Raw genomic sequence first — 27,271 nt, forward strand, 5'->3', positions numbered from 1 at the left:
ATAGAGAAAACCCCCCTCCAATACAGAATGTAAAAAACCTACACAAGCACAAGTGTGACTGCCAGGATATGGCTATGTAAAGGAGACAGGCATATATTTTTTCTCAACCTGATATCTCTCACATGGAATACATGGTAGCAAATAAGAAAAAGGTTTCTTTTAAGTGCAGTATATATAAAAGAGGGTATCCATGTAATAAACCAGCTAGTGCTATTTTATTTACAGCTACTTATAAACTGGTGGTGGAAATCCCTATATATATATACTACCAAAATAATTCGGAAAACAGCCATGAAAGATATAGGATAAATATTGTTTTACCTGAGCGGTTCTGTACGGGAGGTGAAGGCAGGTGCCCTGGGGTCATGTAGACATGGAAGAAAGTGTGGCTGCGCTCTCCCGATGCCCGACGAGCGCCGTTTCGCAAAAATGCTTCTTCCGGGGGCGGAATAATATGCCTGTCTCCTTTACATAGCCATATCCTGGCAGTCACACTTGTGCTTGTGTAGGTTTTTTACATTCTGTATTGGAGGGGGGTTTTCTCTATATGCCACAGATATATAATACTGACTATTGTTGGATAGCTTCTCTCTCCCGTTACCATTTGGAGGTCCCATTTTCATGTCTTTTTCACATTTTTGGTCCCACCCTGTTTTTAACATTTGTATTAATAAACATTGATCTTAAACTTTCAAATATTGTTCAGTTCACTTCTTATCCTCTCTTTGGTGTACCCCGCAGAGGATTATGGTTTCTAAATAAATGAGGCAGCACACTGTAGCACCAAAACCTGCAAACATGAAACACGAAAATTGAATTGCATTACTGCACTAGAAATATGAAAAATTGAGAAAGTTTAGCTCATAAATTGGCCAATTTATGTGTACCTTGTAGCCACGATAAGGCATTTTCTCATATACAAGGGCCTAGCAATGCCTTTCCTCTCTGAGAACAAAGTCTTCATCTGAATGGGAACCTACTGTGAGTCCTCTCTTTGACTAAAATCTCTCTCTCTGTGGAGGGGTAGTGGTCCTGTTGTGATTAAACACCTATAGCTAAAAGGAGGAGTGTTCAGACAGAAGGCTAATGAATACAAATTTAAAAAAAACTGACTGTTACATTCAAACATTGACTAAGTGTGAACAGGTTCACACTTAGTCTATGTTTGGATGTGACTGTCGTTTTTTTTAAATTTGGTCTTCCACAGAGACAGGAGGCAGAGGGGATGGAGACCCAGCAGAGGAAGGTACAAATGATTAATTAGGGACTTATGGAAGACATTGGGCATCCGAAGTGACGGAAGCAAACGTAATCAAAAGGCAACTGGATTGACAACCTCAATGATTTCATAAGGACCAATAAACCTGGGCGTTAGCTTAGCAAAAGAAACTTTCAGACAAATGTTCTTGATAGACAACCACACTTTATCTCTTACCAGAAATACAGGTCCTACAGACCGTCACTTATCAGCAAAATGTTTATGTTTGCCCTGAGCCTCCCCAATGTTCATCTGGACCTCCCTCCACACCTCCCCCAACCGTTGAACTGCTGTATCTGCCCCTGGACATCCTGAATCCAGCCCGGAAAATTCGCCAAAATGGGGGTGAAAGCCGTAATTATAAAAGAACGGAGAGGTGCCAGTGTACTGGTTAATTCGATTGTTAAATGCAAATTCAGCCACTGGCAACAAAGAACACCAATCATCCTTCTGAGATGTAGCAAAACACCTCAAAATCTGTACAAGTGACTGATTCATCCACTCCGTCTGACCGTTGGTCTCGGGATGGTAGGCAGAGGAGAATGTCAAGCAAATACCCAATTTTTTACAAAATGCCCAATTGTTGTCCTTAATCACCATGATCCGATGAACCGCCCCCTCCAAAAAGTGCCTCCATTCTTCAAAAGCCAATTTTATGGCCAATAACTCCTGGCAACCAACATCATAGTTCCTCTCTGCAGAAGAAAACTTCCTGGAGAAAAAGGCACATTGTCTTAAATTGGTCAAAGTAACGTGTCCCTAAGACAATATCGCCGCCACTCCTACCTCCGATGTGTCCAACTCTACAATGAACGGTTCTGACAGATCATGCTGAACCAACACAGGAGCAAACATGAAACACTCCTTTAATGTAATAAATGCTTCAACTGCCAAGGGTGACTAAACTTTTAGATCAGCCCCCTTGCGAGTGAGATTGGTGAGTGCCTTGACCACCTGAGAAAATCCCTTGATGAATTTTTGATAATAATTGGTGAAACCCAGAAAATGCTGCAGACCCTTGATGTCTCTGGGTTGCACACAATCAACAATGGCCTGCACCTTCCCGGGATCCATCCAAAACCCATTGACAGAAAGGATGATCCCCTGAAAGAAAAGCTCCAGGACACAAAACAGACATTTCTCTGGTTTGCCAAATAGAGAATTTCAGCACAACCTATGAAGAACAGCACGTAAATGACGAATGCGGGATTACTTGTCAAGCGAGATAACAAGGATATCATCCAGGTATATAACCTTAACGTGCCCAATAAAATCAGAAAAAACATAATTCATGAAGTTCTGAAACACCTCCAACACATTCGTGAGACCGAAGGGCATGACCAAATTTTCAAGCAGACCCTCGGAGGTGAGAAATGCCGTTTCCACTCATCCCCTTCCCAAATGCGGATAAGGTTATATGCTTCCCTGAGATCGAGTTTGGAAAACCACTTAGCCTCAGACAATTGGTTATAAAGATCAGGAATGAGTTGGAGAGGTTACGTATTTCTCATCCTAATTTTATTTATTTCCCATAAACCAAGGCATGGGCATAATCCACCGCCTTTTTTCTTAACAAAAAAGAATCCAGTGGCCACAGGTGAGACAGGACTAATGTTACCTTTGCGTAGACTATCAGAGATATAATTTTTCATAGCGGTACATTCCGGGCCAGAAAGAATGTACAAACAGGCTTTGGGCAATTTAGAACCCGGAATAAGATTAAATGTACAATCACACGGACGATGTGGTGGCAAGACCTCAGCCTATTTTTTGGAGAACACGTCCTCATCATCCTTCAGGTAGTCCGGAATTCCCTAAAGATTAATGGCAGACACAAAGACAGCAGAAAGACAACCATTGGAACAATTAGGACCCCATTTAACAATATCATGAGATCCCCAATCTGTAACAGGATTATGCCTCTGTAACCAGGAGAACCTCAACACCAGTCCAGCAGGAAGATTATTCATAACTAGTGTTGAGCGATACCGTCCGATACTTGAAAGTATCGGTATCGGATAGTATCGGCCGATACCCGAAAAATATCGGATATCGCCGATACCGATATCCGATACCAATACAAGTCAATGGGACATCAAGTATCGGAAGGTATTCTCATGGTTCCCAGGGTCTGAAGGAGAGGAAACTCTCCTTCAGGCCCTGGGATCCATAGGGATGTGTAAAATAAAGAATTAAAATAAAAAATATTGATATATTTACCTCTCCGGCGGCCCCTGAACTCACGGCCGCGACCAATCACAAGCCGCTACGTCTTTGAAAGTCATTAACGCGCTCATTTTTCAAAAATGAGCGCGCTAATAGCTTGCGGTGACGTCGCGGCTTGTGATTGGTCGCATGGCGGTCACATGGGCGGCCCGCGACCAATCAGAAGCCGGGACGTGATTCTCAGGTCCTAAAAGCGCTGATTTTGAACAACGAAGCCTGCTGGTTACCCGCGCTCAGTCCAGGGGCCGCCGGAGAGGTAAATATATCAATATTTTTTATTTTAATTCTTTATTTTACACATCTCTATGTATCCGATACCGATACCCGATACCACAAAAGTATCGGATCTCGGTATCGGAATTCCGATACCGCAAGTATCGGCCGATACCCGATACTTGCGGTATCGGAATGCTCAACACTATTCATAACATAACATGAGATTTGTTCCTGGTGCAAGGAACCCACCTTGAGGAGGAACTCCTCAGAGACAGACTTAATAACATTTTGAGCCAACGGTGTCTTATTAATGGCAATGATAAGACAGTCAATGAGTCAATGAAGTTCATAGAAGTTCCACAGTCCACAAAAGCTGAAGTGGATAAGTAACCACCTCCATAACACAGTTCCACCTCTACAAAACATTTTGAAATGATGAAAATGGTACCTGAGAGTCTGGGTGACCTCCTCGACAATCATCCAGACTTACTTAGAAGCTTGTTAATCGATGGACAAGAAAGGCAGTCCTTCTTCCAATGTCCTGAATTTCCACAACAAAAACATAGTTTCCCATCACATCATCGCTTCCTCTCCTTCTCCTTGAAGTTGGTGTCATCAACCTATATGGTCTCCATGAATGGCATCATCTCAGACTTAGCAGGCAATACAGGAATCTCACTCTGGATAATTCCTCTTTCAAGTAACCTCCGGTCCGTACAAATGGCCTGGGTCAGGGCCTCCTCCAGGGAACTGGGTGGCAGATGGAGGGCCAGCGCATCCTTTAGATGATACAAAAGTCCTCTCCTGAACTGGCATCTCAAAGTGGAGTCATCCCAAAACACCTTCGTGGACCACCATCTAAACTCAGAACAATACCGTTCAGCAGTGAGTTTGCTCTGGGAGAGATCCATGATCATGTCCTCTGTCACTTTGACCTGGTCGGGTTCATCCTAAATCAGTCCTTTAGCCTCAAAACAAAGACATACATTCAGGGGCAGTAGCAGGTAAAGAAAAATCCCACGATTGAGGTCCCTCCCAAAGTAAGGAAATGATTATCCCTACTCGCTGACTCTCATCTGCAGAAGATCAGGGTCTAACAGAAAACAAGAGCTTGCAATTCTTCTTGAATGTACAGAACTTCTCCTTTTCCCCAGAGAAGGTATCTGGGAGCCTGACCATAGGTTCAGGAGAGTGCAACAGTGTCAGAGTGCTTACAGCCAGACTGGGAAGAAGATACTTGCAAAGATCTTACTGTGTCAGAAAGCTCTCTTTGCAGGTGGTTATGAGACGTGGCCTAAGGACCTATGTTCCACAGACAGATCCTGCATCATTTGTGTCAAACTAGCCATTTGATCTGCCAAGGTATGGAGCAGATCCATAGAAAGCAGAGCAGAGAAAAAAAACTGTCTGTTTTCGGTCAGTTATAATGTCATGCTGCTGCAATGAAGGTAGTTGCAGGCTTCACTAGCAGCAGTGAGGAATGGATACCACAGGTGGCAGCAGAATAGTCAAACAAACCGGTTCTATTTATAATCAGTAGTGCAGTACCAAAAGAAAAGACAAAACACAGAGTCAGAGACAAGCCAAGAGGTCAGTTACAGTCAGGAGCAGATAAACCAAAGGCAGAAGACAAAATCAGGTCAGATTACAAGATAAGTCAAAACCAGGGGGGTCTGCACATTAAAAGGAAACACTGAGTCAAGAAGGCGACAGTGGAAAACAGAGACACAGGTTCAGGCAGCTAAAGCAGCAAGAAAAATCAGGATATACCAGAGTCAGCTACACATGCCGAAGGCAGAACTACAACTGACACCACCTGCAGGATGCATAAGAGATAATTAGCAAAGCTTGAAAAAAGACTGAGGCTGAGAAAAGTTAACCCCTGACATGATCAGACCTGGAAAAGGGAAAACAGGACTCAAAACCCATTCTGGATCATGACACTGATGTTTTAACTCCATTCTGCTATCGGACGTACTATCCCATCCATGTGACCTGGGACTTGATTCCCATAGATGGGATAGTGCATCATATGCGATCAGCCGTGCTCACGGGGGTAGCGCGGCTGATAGCGGCCGAGTGTCAGCTGATTATCCCAGCTGACATACGGCACTATGTGCCAGGAGCAGTCACGGACCACTTTGGACCATTAACCCCCAGAACACTGAGATCAAACTTGATCGCAGCGTTTCGGTGGCATGAGGAATCATTGCGCAGGGAGGGGGCTCCCTGCGTGCTTCCCTGAGACCCTCAGAACAACAAGATGTGATCGCTTTGTTCCGAGGGTCTCCTCCATTCTTCTCCCTGCAGGACCCGGATCCAAGATGGCCGCTGGGGTCCTTTCGGTTCCTTCGGTGGCTTGGCAGCGCCTTCTGGGGGGCTCTCCAAACGTGACATGGCGTCTGATCTCAATTCCAGCCAATTCTGCGCTGAAAAAGTCAAACTCCTTGGCAGAGCTCCTTTGTTTCTGAGCTCTGCTATACGCCCAAACAGTCTTTTACATAGTAACATAGTTAGTAAGGCCGAAAAAAGACATTTGTCCATCCAGTTCAGCCTATATTCCATTATAATAAATCCCCAGATCTATGTCCTTCTGCAGAACCTAATAATTGTATGATACAATATTGTTCTGCTCCAGGAAGACATCCAGGCCTCTCTTGAACCCCTCGACTGAGTTCGCCATCATCACCTCCTCAGGCAAGCAATTCCAGATTCTCACTGCCCTAACAGTAAAGAATCCTCTTCTATGTTGGTGGAAAAACCTTCTCTCCTCCAGACGCAAAGAATGCCCCCTTGTGCCCGTCACCTTCCTTGGTATAAACAGATCGTCAGCGAGATATTTGTATTGTCCCCCTATATACTTATACATGGTTATTAGATCGCCCCTCAGTTGTCTTTTTTCTAGACTAAATAATCCTAATTTCACTAATCTATCTGGGTATTGTAGTTCTCCCATCCCCTTTATTAATTTTGTTGCCCTCCTTTGTACTCTCTCCAGTTCCATTATATCCTTCCTGAGCACCGGTGCCCAAAACTGGACACAGTACTCCATGTGCGGTCTAACTAGGGATTTGTACAGAGGCAGTATCTGGGGTATAAGCATACTCAGGACAAATTGCACAACAACTTTTGGGGTCCAATTTCTTCTATTACCCGTGAGAAAATGAAAAATTGTGGGCAAAAAGATCATTTGTGAAAAAAATAGGATTTTTTATTTTTATGACTCTACATTATAAACTACTGAGAAGCACATGGGTTCCAAGTGCTCACCACAAATCTAGATAAGTTCCTTAGGGGGTCTACTTTTCAAAATGGGGTCACTTTTTGGATGTTTCCACCACTGTTTACACACATCAGGGGCTCTCCAAACATGACATGGCGTCCTATCTCAATTCCAGGCAATTTTGCATTGAAAAGTCAAATGGCGCTCCTTCCCTTCCTAGCTCTGCCATGCGCCCAAACAGTGGTTTACCCCCACATATGGGGTATCGGCGTAATCAGGACAAATTGTACAACAACTTTTGGGGTTCAATTTCTCCTATTACCCTTGGCAAAAAAAAAAAAAAATTGAATCTGAATAATTTTTTTGTGAAAAAAGTTAAATGTTTATTTTTTTTAAACATTCCAAAAATTCCTGTGAAGCAGCTGATGGATTAATAAACTTCTTAAAGGGAACCTGTCACCCCCCTCAGGTGTTTGTAACTAAAAGAGCCACCTTGTGCAGCACTAATGCTGCATTCTGACAAGGTGGCTTTTTAGTTACGACTGTATACGCTGAAGTAAACACTTATAAAATGTGCCCCCACATACCCTGAAATCGTCCCGGAGGCGGGACTGTCCTTCCTAATTAGACGCAGCACAGCCGTCACTCCGGAGCTTTGCGCGACAGGCGCTGCCTCCCTTGCTGCTTTATCGTCCTCGGCACTTGTGACGTAAGTTTTTTTTCTGGGCATGTGCAGTTGCGCTGCCCTTCGTACTTACAGCGCAGGTGCCAGGACGATAATGCAGCAAGAGGAGGCGCCGCCGGTGCGCACAGCTCTGGAGTGACGGCTGTGCTGCATGTAATTAGGGAGCACATTCAGGGGCACATTTTATAGGTGTTTATTTCAGCGTGTTCAGGCGTTTGTAACTAGAAAACCACCTTGTCAGAATGCAGCATTAGTGCTGCACAAGGTGGCTCTTTTAGTTACAAATGCCTGAGGTGGATGACAGGTTCCCTTTAAATGTGGTTGTGAGCACCTTGAGTGTTGCAGTTTTTAGAATGGTGTCACTTTTTGGCATTTTCTATCATATAGACCCCTCAAATAGACTTCAAATGTGATGTGGTCCCTAAAAAAATGGTGTTGTAAAAATGAGAAATTGCTGGTCAACTTTTAACCCTTATAACTCCCTAACAAAAAAAAAAAGTTCCACAATTGTGCTGATGTAAAGTAGACATATGGGAAATGTTACTTATGTAAGTATTTTGTGTAACATATCTCTTTGATTTAAGGGCATGAAAATTCAAATTTGTAAAATTGCGAAATTTTCAAAATGTTTGCCAAATTTCCATTTTTTTCACAAATAAACGCAAGTAATATCAAAGAAATTTTAACACTATAATTGTTAGGTCTCGAGTTCCCGCTTCTGCACAGGGGGAATCTCGAGCCATCTCCGCTGCGGTCTCCCATTCTTACCCAGCCGCAGTGGAGTCTGCTCAGCAGGGACGTCGGTCCCAGCGTCTTGCTCAGTCTCACTCTGTACAGAGAGTTACTGCTGCTTCTTCAGCTTCTGCCATTGAAGTCAGTGCTGGTCAGCAGCGAGCGGACTTCTCTGGGACTAAGTCCTTGTCTGCACACACTGAGCATGCCCAGGGCAAGATCTCCCGTTGGAGATCGAGGGTCATGTGCTCAGGCTCTGCAGCACATTCCATTGGTCCTCTTGGCAGGTCTTGGAAGGGCAAAGTTTCTGTGGCCACTTCCTGTGCTGCAACTATATAAACTGCGCATGACCGCACGGCCATGCGCTAGTGTACAATTGTTAATGTGTGTATGTTGTGAGTGCAAGTCGTCCTTGGATACCCCTACCCTATTGAATGTCTGTTCGCGGAAGGTGTATGGTTGCTATCTAGCGCCCGACTTAGCCTACAGCACGAATCACACATTACAGCGTCCAGTTGCTGTGACCGCCAGTACGGCGCTGTGCACTTCCTCTGTGCTTTCCTTACCCAAGCCTGGGTGGTTAGTGGCGTTCGTCAGTGCGGCACTGCATGCACTCTTGTGCCTTAATATCGTTATTTAGTTTCCTTACACACCCAGTTGCGGTGTTATGCCAGCAAGGGTCTAATCGGACTTCAATCCTAGTTGGGGTTGAGTTCGCTGACTACTTGCTCGCGCTCTATGTGCGGTACCGCGGTCCTGTGACGCAACAGGATCGCTTCCTTCACGTTGGGTGAAGTTTAACCCACGTGTGTATACTTATGAGTACCGCCATATAGTCCGTCGTTACTTGGCAGCAGGTTCCATCTCTGCACGGTGGACCCCGGGCTGCGAACGCACCATACTCTATCTGTCTTAATATTTTGTGCGTTCCGCTAGCCCTAACATTACACTAGCGCCAGGGTCTGGCTAGTAATGATGGACAAACAACAATCCTTGTGGTATATCCAGCAGCTGGAGGGTAGGTTGGCGGCTCTTGAGAGCGCAACCTCAGCTGTGGATGTTACCGCAGTTGCTGTACAGGCTGCTAGCGTGGCTGCAGCAACCCTGTCCATTGCCACCCCTGCTCCGACATTTTCTCGCCTCCCGCTGCCAGAAAAATTTTCTGGTGATAGCAAGTTTTGTAGGGGATTTGTGAGTCAGTGCTCTATTCACCTCGAGCTCCTGGCTGCATGTTTTCCCACAGAGCGGGCTAAGGTGGGATTTATAGTGTCTCTCTTGTCGGACAGGGCGTTGGAATGGGCTACGCAGCTGTGGGAGCGTGGTGATCATGTGGTGCAGAGTGCTCCGCTGTTTCTGAGCACTCTGAAACAGGTCTTTTTAGGACCTCAAGTCACCCATGATACTGCGCTCCAACTGCTGGCATTAACTCAGGGTGAGTCCTTGGTCAGTCATTTTGCCGTCCAATTCCGCACTTTAGCTTCTGAGCTGGATTGGTCGGATAAAGCTCTTATCCCCATATTTTGGAGGGGTCTGGCTGACCAAGTTAAGGACGCTCTGGCCACTAGGGAGATTCCTGTCACACTGGAGGAGTTAATAACTGTCTCCACTCGAATTGACCTCCGTTTTAATGAGCGAAGGTTAGAGCGAGCCCAGTGTAGGCAGAGGTTTCGGCTGGCTCCTAACTTCGCCAAACCTCTGGAATCTCCGGTCCTGGTTCCTGAGTCACATGAGGCCAGGGAAGTGTCACAAGCGGGATCTAAGTCCCGGACCGCTTGTGCACTCAAGGTCTGTCATGTTTGCCAGCAGTCAGGACATCTAGCCACCAGATGTTCTCAGCGATTGAGGAAACGTCAGCGTCTAGTGGTAGTAGGTGGAGGTACACTAGACACGGCAACGTTTGCCTCTAAATTGTCCTTTAAGGGGACAATTACTATAGGCTCATTCTCCCACTCGGTAGAGCTCTGCGTGGATTCTGGGGCGGAGGGCAATTTTATGTCTTCTGCCTTCGCCCAACGTCACGCAATACCCCTGGTTATGCTAGCTCAACCAGTAACGGTACGAGTGGTGAATGGGTCGGCACTGCCCTCACAGATAACACACCAGACCATCCCTTTTACTCTGTCCATGTCGCCATCTCATCAGGAGATTATATCTCTGCTCGTCATTCCTGAGGGAATTGATGAGGTCCTGATGGGAATACCTTGGCTACGGTACCACTCTCCTCATATCGAGTGGTCCTCTGGCAGAATCCTGGGATGGGGCGAATCTTGTGGGGGTAGGTGTCAGAGGGAGTGCGTTCAGGTTGCTACTACAGAGGTACCCGCAGATCTTTCCTCTCTCCCCAAGCAGTATTGGTCTTATGCAGACATGTTCTCCAAAAAGGCGGCGGAGATCCTTCCGCCCCATCGCCCCTATGACTGTCCTATTGATCTCTTGCCTGGTGCTGAGCCTCCCCGGGGTCGAGTCTATCCGCTATCTCTCCCGGAGACGGAGGCAATGTCACAGTACATCCAGGAAAATCTGGCAAGAGGATTCATTAGGAAGTCAGTGTCACCTGCTGGGGCAGGGTTCTTCTTCGTGCAGAAGAAGAATGGGGAATTGCGTCCATGCATAGACTACAGGGGTCTTAACGCCATCACCGTTAAGAACAAGTATCCTTTGCCCTTGATATCTGAGCTCTTCGATAGGCTTCAGGGAGCAAGGGTATTTACTAAACTAGATCTGCGGGGTGGTTACAACCTGATTCGCATCCGTGAGGGGGACGAATGGAAGACGGCTTTTAACACCAGGGATGGGCACTATGAATATCTGGTGATGCCCTTCAGGCTCTGTAATGCCCCAGCCGTTTTCCAAGACTTTGTGAACGATATCTTCCGGGATATGCTTTCCACCTCGGTCGTAGTTTATCTGGATGATATTCTCATCTACTCTCCAGATATTGACTCCCACCGGAGAGATGTTTGCAAAGTCTTCGACCTCCTACGGGCAAACTCCCTCTATGCCAAGTTGGAGAAGTGTATGTTTGAGCAGGAGTCCTTACCTTTCCTAGGCTACATCATCTCTGCCCAGGGATTGGCTATGGATCCTGCCAAACTACAGGCTGTGATGGACTGGCAGGAACCCCATTCTCTTAAAGCGGTGCAGTGCTTTATGGGGTTCATTAATTATTATCGCCAGTTCATTCCGCACTTCTCAACTTTGGTAGCTCCCTTGGTTGCCCTCACCAAGAAGGGGGCGAATCCCAAATTGTGGTCTGAGGAGGTCTCCAAGGCCTTTAACTCTATAAAGTCACACTTCGCTAGCGCTCCCATCCTACATCGCCCCGATGTTGATAAGCCATTTATCATGGAGGTGGATGCCTCTTCTGTTGGTGCTGGAGCAGTCCTCTTCCAAAAGGATGCTCAAGGTCGGAAGCATCCTTGCTTCTTTTTCTCCAAGACCTTCTCACCAGCAGAGAGGAATTATTCCATCGGGGACAGGGAGTTGCTAGCCATGAAGTTGGCTTTCTCGGAGTGGAGACATCTCTTGGAGGGTGCACGTTTTCCCTTCCAAGTCTTCACAGACCATAAAAATTTGGTGTACCTGCAGACAGCCCAGCGGTTGAATTCTCGCCAGGCCAGATGGTCCTTATTCTTCTCCCGGTTTCATTTCACCCTCCATTTTCTTTCTGGGGAGAAGAACATTCGGGCTGACGCTCTCTCTCGCTCCGTTGTGTCATCTGCGGAGGAGGAGGAGGAGCCTCGGCTTATTGTCCCCACCGAGAGCTTGAGAACTGTGGCCCCGGTTTCGCTAGAGTCTGTGCCCCCGGGCAAGACTTTTGTTCCATCCAATTTGCGACCGGAGGTTCTCTCTTGGGCACACTCGTCCAGGGTGGGTGGACATTTTGGTACCAAAAGGACATCTGAGTTACTGGCGAGGACGTACTGGTGGCCGCATATGACTCGTGATGTCGCAGAGTATGTTCGGGCGTGTGTCTCTTGCGCCAAGAACAAGACTCCTCGGCAACGGCCAACTGGTTTGCTTTATCCTCTGCCGGTGGCGGACAGGCCCTGGGAGATGGTCGGGATGGACTTTGTGGTGGGCTTACCCAAGTCTCGTAACTGCACCATTATCTGGGTGATCACCGACCATTTTTCCAAAATGGTGCACTTGGTGCCTCTTCCACGGCTACCTTCTGCACGGGCGTTGGCTGTCTTGTTCGTCAAGCATATCTTTCGCCTACACGGTATGCCAGACAAAATTGTTAGTGACCGGGGTCCCCAGTTTGCGTCTCGATTCTGGAGAGAGCTTTGTCGTCTACTCAGTATTGAGTTGAATCTCTCTTCGGCATATCATCCCGAGACGAATGGGTTGGTAGAGAGGGCCAACCAGACCTTGGTCACATATTTACGACATTTTGTTTCTGCCAGGCAGGATGACTGGGCATCCTTACTACCGTGGGCAGAGTTTGCACTTAACAATGCCGTAGCCGACTCCACTGGTCAGACTCCATTCCTCCTAAATTACGGCCAGCATCCGCGTGTTCCTGTGCCCATGCCTGTGTCTTCTGCTGACTCTAGGGTGGCAGACTGGGCTGTGGAGGCACGGGACATTTGGGACCGCACGCAGGATGCCATTCGGGCCTCCAAGGAGAGAATGAGGTCCTCCGCCGTCGCCCCGCTCCGACCTTTGCTCCTGGCGACTTGGTGTGGCTCTCCGCCCGTAACATCAGGCTGCGAGTTGAGTCCACTAAGTTTGCTCCTCGCTACTTGGGTCCCTTCAAGGTTCTCGAACAGGTTAATCCTGTGGTCTACCGTTTGGCTCTTCCTCCACGCTTGGGTATCACCGACACCTTTCATGTGTCCCTCTTGAAACCCGTATACATGTCCCGGTTTTCCGAGTCATCTGCCTGGACATCGGGTTCGTCTACGGACGATTACGAGGTGAACGCTATTTTGGGGTGCAAGGTGGTACGCGGCAAAAAGTTCTATCTGGTGGATTGGAAGGGTTATGGCCCAGAGGACAGGTCATGGGAGCCTGCTGAAAACATTCGGGCCCCACAGCTCATTGCTGCCTTCGAGCGTAGCGAGGCCCAAGGAGGGGGGGCCCTAGGAGGTGGGGTAATGTTAGGTCTCGAGTTCCCGCTTCTGCACAGGGGGAATCTCGAGCCATCTCCGCTGCGGTCTCCCATTCTTATCCAGCCGCAGTGGAGTCTGCTCAGCAGGGACGTCGGTCCCAGCATCTTGCTCAGTCTCACTCTGTACAGAGAGTTACTGCTGCTTCTTCAGCTTCTGCCATTGAAGTCAGTGCTGGTCAGCAGCGAGCGGACTTCTCTGGGACTAAGTCCTTGTCTGCACACACTGAGCATGCCCAGGGCAAGATCTCCCGTTGGAGATCGAGGGTCATGTGCTCAGGCTCTGCAGCACATTCCATTGGTCCTCTTGGCAGGTCTTGGAAGGGCAAAGTTTCTGTGGCCACTTCCTGTGCTGCAACTATATAAACTGCGCATGACCGCACGGCCATGCTCTAGTGTACAATTGTTAATGTGTGTATGTTGTGAGTGCAAGTCGTCCTTGGATACCCCTACCCTATTGAATGTCTGTTCACGGAAGGTGTATGGTTGCTATCTAGCGCCCGACTTAGCCTACAGCACGAATCACACATTACAGCGTCCAGTTGCTGTGACCGCCAGTACGGCGCCGTGCACTTCCTCTGTGCTTTCCTTACCCAAGCCTGGGTGGTTAGTGGCGTTCATCAGTGCGGCACTGCATGCTCTCTTGTGCCTTAATATCGTTATTTAGTTTCCTTACACACCCAGTTGCGGTGTTGTGCCAGCAAGGGTCTAATCGGACTTCAATCCTAGTTGGGGTTGAGTTCGCTGACTACTTGCTCGCGCTCTATGTGCGGTACCGCGGTCCTGTGACGCAACAGGATTGCTTCCTTCACGTTGGGTGAAGTTTAACCCACGTGTGTATACTTATGAGTACCGCCATATAGTCCGTCGTTACTTGGCAGCAGGTTCCATCTCGCACGGTGGACCCCGGGCTGCGAACGCACCATACTCTATCTGTCTTAATATTTGGTGCGTTCCGCTAGCCCTAACAATCATGAAGTACAATATATCACGAGAAAACAATGTCAGAATCACCGGGATCTGTTGAAGCATTGCAGAGTTATAACCTCATAAAGGGACAGTGGTCAGAATTGTAAAAATTGGTCCAGTCATTAAAGTGCAAACCACCGTTGGGGGGTCGACCATTTTAATCCAAGCACACCTGCACATGCCGTTCCCTATGGTTGAATGTATTCTACAGGATTTCTGGGGTCATAGTCTGAATTTCTTGCTCTATGTTCTCACTGAGTGCCTGTAATGCTCTTGCCTTGTTATTGTACACCTGACTTTTCAATTGGCCCCAAGGACAAACTCTGACTGTGTTAAATCAGGCCACAGTCCCTTGGAGATTACTCTGTCATTGTTGACATGTTGAATATGACATGCTTGTCTCCTGGGAAAACCTGTGAAGTGATGTGGAGATGCAAGAAGTCACTGTTTCACATCTTGAACTTTTTTTGGAGCTCACTTTGGCACCTATTTAAGGATTCAGTTTTCCAATAAGTTTTAACAATCAAACTATATCTGCAGAATGTCATCAAATGAAGAAGTAATTCAGCAGGAGTGAAATGCATGCACCACACGTAAGCTACCGATGCATAGAAAGGCGTGCAGCGAGTCTATCTTGTAGTGGAGACAACTGGCAGGGCAATAAATCGGTGAGATCACTTGACGCAAGGATGTTTCTCGTCGCTGTCGCAGAGCTTCATTACACTATCACTTCTCATGAAAAATATATACAGTCAAAATTTCAATATGGTTACCTGTCTCTTTTAAAAGTTACAGCAATATTTTCAGGTAAACTAGAGAATGAATCCCTCTGTACTATAATCAGCACCACCTTCCATAGTTGTGAAAAAGAGTGTTAAGGCCTGTCCACACGTTGCAGATTTGTCGCTTTTTTATGCTCAGATTTGTCACAAAACCTGAAGGGTTTCCTGATTCTAGCAAAGTGAATGAGAATCCTGAAATCTCATGCACACGTTGCTTATTTTTGACTTGCAGATTAGGTGAAAATTTAAATCTGCAGCTTGTCAATTCAGCATTTTTTGCTACAGACTTCACTCATACAAATTAGTGAGGAAAAATCTGCACAAAAAAGCAAATGTAAAAAAACAAACAAATAAAAATGAGGTAAAAAAGCATCAATTCAGCGGTATTGCTGTGGCGTTTTACTCACCAAGAGATGCAGAAATTTCTGCACCAAAAACTTAACAAGTGCACATACCTTTAGTACTTTGGTGACCTCCTTTAGAGCACAGATAACTTTCACAAGTAGGATTGCATTTGCTATGGCCAGTCAACTTGCATACTACATACATTATCAAATGCCAACATTGACACTACTGTCACTGCCAGCAAGGTATATCATATCTGCAAACAAGAATAGAAGTTATGATATACTGAAGATATTCTTAAAAAAGAAGGATCTATTTTGCTACTTGGTACCCAACAGATCACTCAGTAACTAAAGGGTGTAATTTTTTTATTGAAATAAAATGGGATGTTCTCAAGTTTGTGTATAGAGTGAACACAGAACCAGAGATGCAGTGCAATGGACCAGACATCTTGTAGGGAGCAGTGTGGGCAACCAGAAAGGTGATCTGTGAGGTGAAAATGTCTTTTTTCCTTTTAACTTTATGTTGGCTGCTCATCTAGCTGGCTTCTCCCACTGCTTCTGTGCCACACTGCATCTCAGGCCAGGTGTTCTTCTAGGCTGGTGGTTCCAGCTATAAAGATGATTGTGCATGTGTAGTAAACACTGGGTCTTACAGAAGATGTAGTTCAACAAAGGAGAAGAGAACTGGACAGTGGACAGGGAGCAGTGGCGTGCCTGGAGAGGTGAGCATGAGTGCAAGCTTCATTATGCTCCTGGGTCTAAAATAGAGCACAATAGGAAACATATCGTATTGTTCGGGCTATATGATGCAGCGGACCATAAGACGCACCCCAAAATTTCAGAAGGAAAATAGAGGAAAAAATGTATATGTAAAATGTGGGGTCCATCTTACAGTCTGAATTCAGCTTACCGGTGGGGGAAGATCATCAGCACTGGTGGAGCAGGGTCACAGGGGGTGTTCCGTGGTCTGGCAATGCTATGACTCCCATTCCAGACCAGTGCGGCAGGTTTGGCGGTGCTCAGAGGCTCCGCTGTCATTTTGTGAAAGCCCCGAGCCCCTGCACATCCATTGCTGCATAGCGGTGGCCCCCTGGAAAATGGGCGCCGGAGGTGGTGTGTGCACCTAGATCTCGGCACCTAGATGATAAGAACATTCCATCTCCTGGTAAGTACACTCTCCTGATATGTACATTCCAGCTATAAGACTCACCCATATTTCCCCCCCAATTTTGGGGGGAAAAAGTGTGTTTTATAGTCTAAAAAATATGATAACTTCTCTGTAAATGGGATTTCATGGTAAAATCTGAGTAATTTGGTTCAGTAGAATTTTGTCAGATCCGCTCATCTCCAGATATCATTTAGTCTATCTGTTTCTTTTAGTCTATCTACTATATAATTGTCTAAGGGTCACTTCCGTCTTTCTGTCTGTCCTTCTGTCACGGTTATTCATTCGCTGATTGGTCTCGCCAGCTGCCTGTCATGGCTGCCGCAACCAATCAGCGACGGCCACAGTCTGGAAGAAAATGGCCGCTCCTTACTCCCCGCAGTCAGTGCCTGTCACCCGCATACTCCCCTCCGGTCACCGCTAACACAGGGTTATGCCGGCGGTAACGGACCGCGTTATGCCGCGGGTAATGCACTCCGTTACCGCCGCTATTAACCCTGTATGTCCCCAACTTTTTACTATTGACGCTGCCTATGCGGCATCAATAGTAAAAAATGTAATGTTAAAAATAATAAAAAAAATAATAAACCTGCTATACTCACCCTCCGAAGTCCGCTGAGCCACTTCCGCCGGCCGCCATCTTCCGCTGCAGTTTCTGGTGGCAAAGATGGTATGGTAGAAGGACCTGCCATGACGTCACGGTCATATGACCGCGACGTCATCACAGGCCCTGCGCGCCTGCGCGACAAGGACCTGCCATGACGTCACGGTCATGTGACCGTGCCTACATCACAGGCCCTGCGTTCCTGCACTAGAAAGACCTGTCATGACGTCTCGGTCATGTGACCGCGACGTCATCACAGGTCCTGCGCTCTGATACGAACCCTGGGACCACAAGCTGCCGTGGACTACAAGGGGCCTTCGGAAAGGTGAGTATATGTTTATTTTTTATTTTTTCACCTGTGACAAACCTGGCTGGGCAATATACTAAGTGACTGGCCAATATACTACGTGGCTCTGTGCTGTATACTACTTCGCTGTGCAATATACTAAATCACTGGCCAATATACTACGTGGCTCTGTGCTGTATACTATGTCGCTGTGCGATATACTATGTCACTGGGCAATATACTACGTGGCTGGGCAATATACTATGTGACTGGGCAATATACTATGTGGCTGTGCAATATACTATGTGACTGGGCAATTTACTACGTAACTGGCCAATATACTACGTGGCTGCGCAATATACTACGTCACTGGGCAGTATACTACATGACTGGGCAATATACTACATGACTGGGCAATATACTACGTGGCTGGGCAATATACTACGTGTCTGGGCAATATACTACGTGACTGGGCAATATACTACGTGGCTGGGCAATATACTACGTGGCTGGGCAGTATACTACGTGGCTGGGCAATATACTATGAGGCTGGGCAATATACTATGTGGCTGGGCAATATACTACGTGGCTGGGCAATATACTACGTGGCTGTGCAATATACTATGTGACTGGGCAATTTACTACGTAACTGGCCAATATACTACGTGGCTGCGCAATATACTACGTCACTGGGCAGTATACTACATGACTGGGCAATATACTACATGACTGGGCAATATACTACGTGGCTGGGCAATATACTACGTGTCTGGGCAATATACTACGTGACTGGGCAATATACTACGTGGCTGGGCAATATACTACGTGGCTGGGCAGTATACTACGTGGCTGGGCAATATACTATGAGGCTGGGCAATATACTATGTGGCTCGGCAATATACTACGTGGCTGGGCAATATACTACGTGGACATGCATATTCTAGAATACCCGATGCATTAGAATCGGGCCACCATCTAGTTACATGTGAATGATACTTGAGGATTTGTCATAATTTTTATACCAACTTTCTAAGTATCTCTTGTACTCCATATTAAGTACTAGGTTTCTATTTTCTTGCTCGTTAAAACTTCAACAAAATATTATTGAAAAAAAAAAAGAAAATGAATAAATAACTACACCAAGTGCAGTTTTCATAGCACACTGTTCTTTCTCCACTGCTGGTAACCAAATACATATTGACATATGTTACTTTCCAACTCGTGTTTATACTAGACACATCTAGCACTTTAGAAAAATGCCATGAAAACACAGGAAGTATTTTAATTACAAGGTTATATCAAAACTAAACATTTTCCCTGACAAACAATTTAATGAGGGGCTGAGACAACGGGAGTTCAACATAAAAAAATATATTTTCTATTTCTATTTCCCATTGATTGGATTATTCACTGGGTGCTCAGATACATCGTCAGTAAAAGTGACTTCTGTGGATACAACCGTAGCTAGAGAATCGTTTTTAAATTTGATAATCAGCTCGGATACATTTGATGTACTTCACCCCACCTGCAGCTCGCTGGATATGAAGCTTGATTTGTGTCAACTGAAATCTTTTGACTGTTCATCAAGATGTATAAATACGCCATCATTACCTAGTGTATACCAGTTCTCTCCATCATTATGTGAAATGTGAGAGAGAAATAAGGATTCCTCAAGCACCATTGATTGCTCTTGGTTGCAGTTTATCGAAGACAGTGATGTGGAGCTTTCATTTTCTGCCATTGTGCTCTCCCGAAAGCTTTTAACTGGGTATTTATTTCACAAACTTTAGCTATTTGTGCACCTGAGATAAAAGTGGGCTTGTGAAAGCTTAAACAAGTCTTGATCCTTCCTTGCTCAACCTCCTATACATCCTCTCGTTTCACAATTATTTTACGCCATATGTCCCTTAAGATGGTCCTGCTATAGTGTGCTCATTCGCATGAGCATCATGGGGTTTCCTCAGTTGCTTATTTCCTGGCATTTCCGTTTAAAGTCTGTAAAGAGAAATTAGTTACCATAGTGTTGCTAACTCATGCGTTCAATCCTATTAACATCAGCTTCTGTGCCATTTAATGGCTGAGCTAAAACCCGTGAAATCCTACATAAACTCACATCTTGTGCTTACTTGTAAGGAAGTGCTAATCCGCTCTCTTCATTTTCCTCAACACGGTATTATAAACTTCATCAAAATAATATTATCAGCTGTAGATATTATACTCACAGAGGAACAAATGGATATTGATTAAAAAAAGAACAAAACAAATGAGGAAGATATAGAAGAAGGTATAACTGGCACTGTGGATGTGATGGACTCATAAGTCCCGTGATGCTCGCATTACAGCAAAAGAGTGATCTTATTTTGGTACATCTGATACCCAAGGTAGGGTAGCATAGTGGAATAAAGTATTTAATGTCATGTATTTTGTTTTTTTCATGTTTCCTCTGGGCAGACAGACTTAATAGATATGATATTAATGGATTACTCTATAGTTTTTTAATATCACACAGGAAGCCTTATCTCATTACGCACAAGATGTTCATACAGAAAACAAGAAAAACTCAGCTCTTATGTTTAAGTACTTGATCGTCTGATAAGAATTATGTAAGGCAAATTAATTTTTATTGAGTGGTTAAATAAAATTCAAACCATCTTTCAGGTATTGTTTAACAAAGAAATCAGAATTAGTTTTATCTTAAAAAGTAAAATTGAAATTAATAAAAAAAGCACCAATTCCTTATGAGCTTTTAGCTATAAAAACTGTTGTTGTCAATGACAACAAATCAATTTTTAATTTTCCAGAATAATTTAAAAAAATAAAACAAAGATGTGCTCTGATTGGTAGCGACAGGGAACAATAGCAATGCTACTCATAGAGAATTGTAATTATTGTGTCCCATGGAACGCATGTCTAAAGAATATTTCAGACAGAAAGTACGATTGCATAGCAATTAATTTTTTTTATATCGACACTGGTACAATAATATTGGATTTGTGTTATGGAACTTTTGGAAGAGCTGGTCAACCTTGCAAGCTTTCTTTTCTGTTGGCTAGACAAGAACATTTAAAGGCTCCCACATACATTAGATTAACAATGGCTGAAGCCACTGATATTGGTTGGTCTCTCCCAAAAGATGATGTTGGGGAGGTAAGGATCAGATCTGCCACTGGAGGAGTCAGGCAGTAGTTCCCTTGTAGAAAACATAGGAGTGCATGGCAGAACTAGCACTCCTGTGTATGGAGCAGTTAAGAAAGAGAACTGCTGGCCAAATGATTGACGGAACTGTCATTCAACAGGTAGCTATATTTCGGGTATGGGGCCACTTATTTCCCTCGTTTCAAGAACATCACAAAACCAACTATGGATGAGGTTTATAAAAATATCACTGCTGTTTGAACCAGGATATGCTCAATTTTTCAGGGATTGTTTTTGGAAATTCAGGAAAGTCCCGGCAAATGCTGGACCATTACCAACTATACTTTTGTATGTAAAAGCTCTCAAAGAATGTTCAATGGCAATTAGACATGGACAAAACCAATTGCCCATTTAAATGAACCAATCCTGGCAGTTAAACATCAGCCAATTAATGGAGATTGGGTGACCTGTTTACACAGACTGTCAAAACAGTGATGGGCACGGAACTATCACTAATACGATAGTTACAGTGTCATTGTTATTGGGAATAGGTCACCAATTTATATGGAGTGACAAGGTAAAAATCATCACACTGAAGGAATGAGTGGATTTCTTGATTGTTGGGTAATTACTAGCCTGTTTAAATAGGTTAATAAGTGTGAAAAAAAATCCAGATTGTTGACATGTTTAAATGAGCCATAAATCAAAACTACAGTTGTTCAAAGAGCTTCTAATAAAGAGCTTCCCAGCTATTGATAGTTTAGAGACAACATATAGAAAAGCTAAAGGGATTTTCAATATTTTAACATTGATAGTGTATTCTTGTGTGTATAGCTCTAGTCCTGCAGCTCAACCCAATTGTCTCACGCCTTTATTGCAGGTATAGCTGCCTAGACAAGTGCGTTGTTGTGTAGCACCTTGATGCCTCTGCAAAAGGTTATTTTATAATTAGTCATGCTTTACAATCTGTGCACACCCTGTCTTATCATGGACTATACTAATGCTGCTGTGTATGAGATGTGCAAACGGGCTTTCTATATTTTTTTCTGAATTGTCAGAGGTACCAAAGAGATTAGCAAATCTTTTAAGGTTTGGTTCGGCTATGTTTGGGGAAGTTTCTGATGTTCGTTGAACATAGTCAAACACCATGCAATTTAATGGGAGGCAAAACCAAATGCATAGATAACATCTTCAGGGGGGCCCAAAAGCTGCCAAAACATCTCAAATTAGGGGCAGAAACAAGGAAAAGTGGCATCAATTAACCCATCAATTGTGTTAAAAATAAATAAATAATAAAAAAAAAATGATGTGGGTTCCCTTGTATTTTTAATAACCTAATAAGCTTCGGGCTGCATCCCTTATTTGTCAGCTTTAGCAAGACTGGTTATCAAGACTAAAGGGGTCCCTCACTGTTTCATAATTATTTAAATAAATTTAAAAAAACAGCATGGAGTCCCCCCATTTTTGACAACCAGCCAAGCAAAAGCTGACAGCTAGGCACTGGTATTCTCAGATTGTTAAGAGGTCAAGGATATTGCCCCCAAGCCTAAATATAGCAGACTGCAGTCTCCCAGAAACAGTGCCTCTATTAGAGGCACCAATTCTGGTGCTTTGCCCAGCTCTTCCCACTTGGATACAGGGACACGCGGATGCTGGCTGTAGTTAAGGAGGAATGGGGTCTGCCCAGTGGAGTCGGCTATGGCATTGTTGAGTGCAAACTCCGCCCATGGTAGCAAGGATGCCCAGTCATCCTGCCTGGCCGAAACAAAATGTCGCAGTTATGTGACCAGGGTCTGATTGGTCCTCTCTACAAACCTATTCCTCTTGGGATGGTATGCTGAAGAGAGATTAAGCTCAATGCTGAGTAGACGACTGAACTCTCTCCAGAACTGAGACGCAAACTGGGGGCCCCGGTCACTGAGAATTTTGTCTGGCATACCATGTAGGCAGAAAACATGCTTAATAAATAATGCAACCAAGGCCTGCACAGAAGGTAACCGGGGAAGAGGCACCAAGTGCACCATTTTGGAAAAATGGTCGTTGACTACCCAGGTAACGGTGTAGCTACGCGACTTGGGTAAGCCCGCCCTAAGTCCACAAAGTCCATCCCAACCATTTCCCAGGGCCTGTCTGCGACCGGCAGGGGGAAAAGTAACCCAGCAGGCCGTTGCCGAGGAGAATGATTCTTGGCGCAGAATACACATGCCTGAATATAGTCTCCGACATCACGGGCCATATGTGGCCACCAGTACGCCCTCGTCAGGAGCTCAGATGTCCTCTTGGTCCCAAAATGTCCACCCACCCTGGACGAGTCAGCCCAAGAGAGAGCCTCCGGTTGCAAATTAGGTAGTACAAAGTTCTTGCACTGGGAGGCACAGACACTAGCAAGACCGGGGCCACAGTTCTCAGGCTCTCTGAAGGAACAATTAACCAAGGCTCCTCTTCCTCCTCAGATGGCACTACGGAGCGGGAGAGAGAGAGCGTCAAACTAATGTTCTTCTTCCCAAACAGAAAGTGGAGGGTGAAGTGCAACCGGAAGAAGAACAAGGGCCATCTAGACTGGCGAGAATTTAGCTGTTGGGCAGTTTGTAGGTAAACCAAATTTTTGTGGTCATGTATACTTGGAAGGGAAACGAGCCCCCTCCAGGAGGTGTCTCCACTCTGAAAAGGCCAACTTCATTTCTAGCAACTCCATGTCCCCGATGGAATAGTTCCTATTTGCCGGTGAGAAGGTCTTAGAGAAGAAATAGCAAGGATGCTTCCAACCTTGAGCATCCTTTTGGAAGAGGACTGCTCCAGCACCGACAGATGAGGCATCCACCTCCATAATGAAAGATTTATCTACATTGGGGCAATGTAAAATGGGAGCACTAGCGAAGTGTGACTTGATGGAGAGGAAGGCCTTGGAGGCCTCCTCTGACCACAATTTGGGATTAGCTCCCTTCCCTTGAGAGCTGCCAACCTGCCCTCCAGCTGCTGGATGTACTGCTGCAGTCGCTGCTCATCAACCATTACTAGCCAGACCCTGGTGCTAGCATAATTTTAGGGCTGTCGGAATGTACCAAATAATATTAAGGGAGATACAAGGTGCGTTCACAGCTCGGGGTTCACCGTGCAGAGATGAAACCTGCTGCTAAGTAATGGCGGATGAACACTTGTGCACACGTTGGTTAAACTTCACCCGGTGTGAATAGAATAATAATAATCTTTATTTATTAATAATAATCTATAATAGTATCTATAATCTATAATATATATATATTATATCTTTATATAGGCATAAGTTCCATACACAATGCCGATGACGCTGCTGCTCTATATAACACCACAATAGCTGTAGCTTTGGAATCTGCTGCCCCACTTACACATACCAAAGCTCGCAAAATCAACAGACAGCCCTGGCACACCAGCCTGACCAAAGAACTGAGGCGAGCTTCCAGGGCTGCTGAGCGCAGATGGAAAAGATCCCACTCTAACGAGCACTTCATCGCATTCAAACAGTCCCTCACTACTTTCAAGACCACACTCGCCACAGCTAAACAAACCTACTTCTCATCTCTCATATCCTCTCTCTCTCACAACCCTAAACAGTTATTCAACACCTTCAATTCTCTCCTCCGTCCCCCAGCACCTCCTCCCTCCCCACTTATCTCCGCTGAAGACTTTGCCTCATTTTTCAAGCAGAAGATTGATAGCATTAGAGACAGTTTTGGTCAACAACCCCCAGAGCCCTTCCTCCCAACTTCCCATCCCTCCACCTCCAAAACCAACTTCTCCACCATTACAGAAGATCAACTCTCCACTCTACTCTCAAGATCACATCTCACCACCTGTGCACTTGACCCACTCCCATCCCACCTCATCCCAAACCTCACCACAATCTTCATCCCAACCCTAACTCATCTCTTCAACCTATCACTAACAACTGGTGTTTTCCCCTCAAGCTTTAAACATGCCTCCATCACACCTATCCTCAAAAAGCCCTCTCTTGACCCATCCTCTGTATCTAGCTATCGCCCCATATCACTTCTCCCCTATGCCTCCAAACTACTGGAACAACACGTCTACCTTGAACTGTCCTCCCATCTCTCTTCTTGCTCCCTCTTTGACCGCCTACAATCTGGCTTCCGGTCACACCATTCCACCGAAACTGCCCTAACTAAAGTCACCAATGACCTCTTAACCGCCAAGAGCAAGCGACACTACTCTGTCCTCCTCCTCCTCAACCTGTCGGCTGCCTTTGACACAGTGGACCATTCCCTATTATTACGAACCCTCTCATCCCTTGGCATCGCAGACTTGGCCCTATCCTGGATCTCATCATACCTAACAGACTGGACATTCAGCGTCTCCCACTCACATACCACCTCCTCACCTCGCCCTCTATCTGTCGGAGTCCCACAAGGTTCAGTCCTTGGGCCCTTGCTCTTCTCCATTTACACCTTTGGCCTGGGACAGCTCATAGAATCTCATGGCTTTCAGTATCACCTCTATGCTGACGACACACAGATCTACATCTCTGGACCAGATATCACCTCCCTTCTAACCAGAATCTCTCAATGTCTGTCCACTATTTCATCCTTCTTCTCCGCTAGATTTCTGAAACTTAACATGGACAAAACAGAATTCATCATCTTTCCCCCATCTCACGCGACCCCCCAACGAACCTATCCATTACAGTAAATGGCTGCCCACTCTCCCCAGTCCCACAAGCTCGCTGTCTCGGGGTAATCCTTGACGCTGATCTCTCCTTCAAACCACATATCCAAGCCCTTTCCACTTCCTGCCGACTTCAACTCAAAAATATTTCACGAATCCGTTCATTCCTCAACCATGAATCTGCAAAAACCCTAGTCCATGCCCTCATCATCTCTCGCCTTCACTACTGTAACCTCCTGCTCTGTGGCCTCCCCTCTAACACTCTCGCACCCCTCCAATCTATTCTAAACTCTGCTGCCCGACTAATCCACCTGTCCCCCCACTATTCCCCGGCCTCTCCCCTCTGTCAATCCTTTCACTGGCTCCCCATTGCCCAGAGACTCCACTACAAAACCCTAACCATGACGTACAAAGCCATCCACAACCTGTCTCCTCCATACATCTGTGACCTCGTCTACCGGTACCTACCTACCTGCAACCTCCGATCCTCACAAGATCTCCTACTCTACTCCCCTCTTATCTCCTCTTCCCACAATCGTATACAAGATTTCTCTCGCGTATCACCCCTACTCTGGAACCCTCTACCACAACACATCAGACTCTCGCCTACCATCGAAACCTTCAAAAAGAACCTGAAGACCCACCTCTTCAGACAAGCCTACAACATGCAGCTACCACCGATCGACCAAACCGCTGCATGACCATCTCTACCCTCACCTACTGTATTCTCACCCATCCCTTGTAGATTGTGAGCCTTCGCGGGCAGGGTCCTCATTCCTCCTGTACCAGTTATGACTTGTATTGTTTAAGATTATTGTACTTGTTTTCATTATGTATACCCCTCCTCACATGTAAAGCGCCATGGAATAAATGGCGCTATAACAATAAATAATAATAATAATAATATATTTATCTTTATTTATTAATAATAATCTATAATAGTATCTATAATCTATAATATATATATATAATATATATATATATATATAATCTATAATCTATAATAATAGAAGAGAACTCTGTTGCTTCACAGAGTCACTAAAGGTATCCGGTGCCCTGTTAGCAGTCAGAGGGTGCAGCCGGTATATGAAAGTGAGATCCCTATGCTTCACACCCACTATACTGGGGATTGGACTCGCTCTGACCCTCGGTGGCTTTAGAGCCCGTGCTTGAGGACGCCCTGAGTCAGTTGCTAAGTCCAAGGGGGAATACACTGACAGGTGGTATTAACATGGCTGTGCCACCTAGATATGGCGCTGACGACTTGCTCCACTCACCCTAATGCCCAAACAACAACCAAGGGGATGGGGATCATTGAGGAGCTTTCACCTGTCTTAAACACACAGCACTCACGCATCTAGTCAGGTTTATACTAGCGCATGGCCGAGCGGCTATGTGAACCTTTTATAGATGTTGGCTTTGGGACCTTCCCAGTGGTCTAATCAGAGCCGCTACAGGACCTGAGTATGCGTCCTTTGGTCTCCAATTAGAGGTCATCCCATGCGCATGCTCAGTAGATGAAAAGCAGGACTGCTCACCACTGATCTATGCTGGTTACAATGGCTGAACCTGGGACGGCAGCAGTAACTAGATGCACAGTATGCGCTTGAGCCAGATGCTGGGACCGATGTCTCTGCTGAGCAGGCTCCTCTGTGGTTGAGGAAGAATGGGAGACTGCAGAGGACATGGTTTGAGATTCCTCCTTTGCAGCGGTGGGAACCCCACAAATATGAACCCCACTGGCTACTACCACAGGGCAAGTCGGAAGAGCCGGGCAATGCACCAGAATTGGCTCTTCTAGTAGATGCACTTTTTCTGGGGCAGCTGTGGGCTGGCATTTTTAGGCTGGGCAGGGCCAATATAGATGGCCC

General features: G+C 45.6%; 1 long non-coding RNA gene across 1 annotated transcript in view; it reads right to left on the reverse strand.

The window, feature by feature from the left end:
* LOC138676035 (uncharacterized) overlaps positions 1-27,271 on the reverse strand; it is a 2,127,350-nt gene that overhangs the window by 175,372 nt on the left and 1,924,707 nt on the right. The gene's annotated exons all lie outside the window — the stretch shown is intronic.

Source organism: Ranitomeya imitator, chromosome 1, assembly GCF_032444005.1.
Source record: "Ranitomeya imitator isolate aRanImi1 chromosome 1, aRanImi1.pri, whole genome shotgun sequence".
Classification (NCBI taxonomy): domain Eukaryota; kingdom Metazoa; phylum Chordata; class Amphibia; order Anura; family Dendrobatidae; genus Ranitomeya; species Ranitomeya imitator.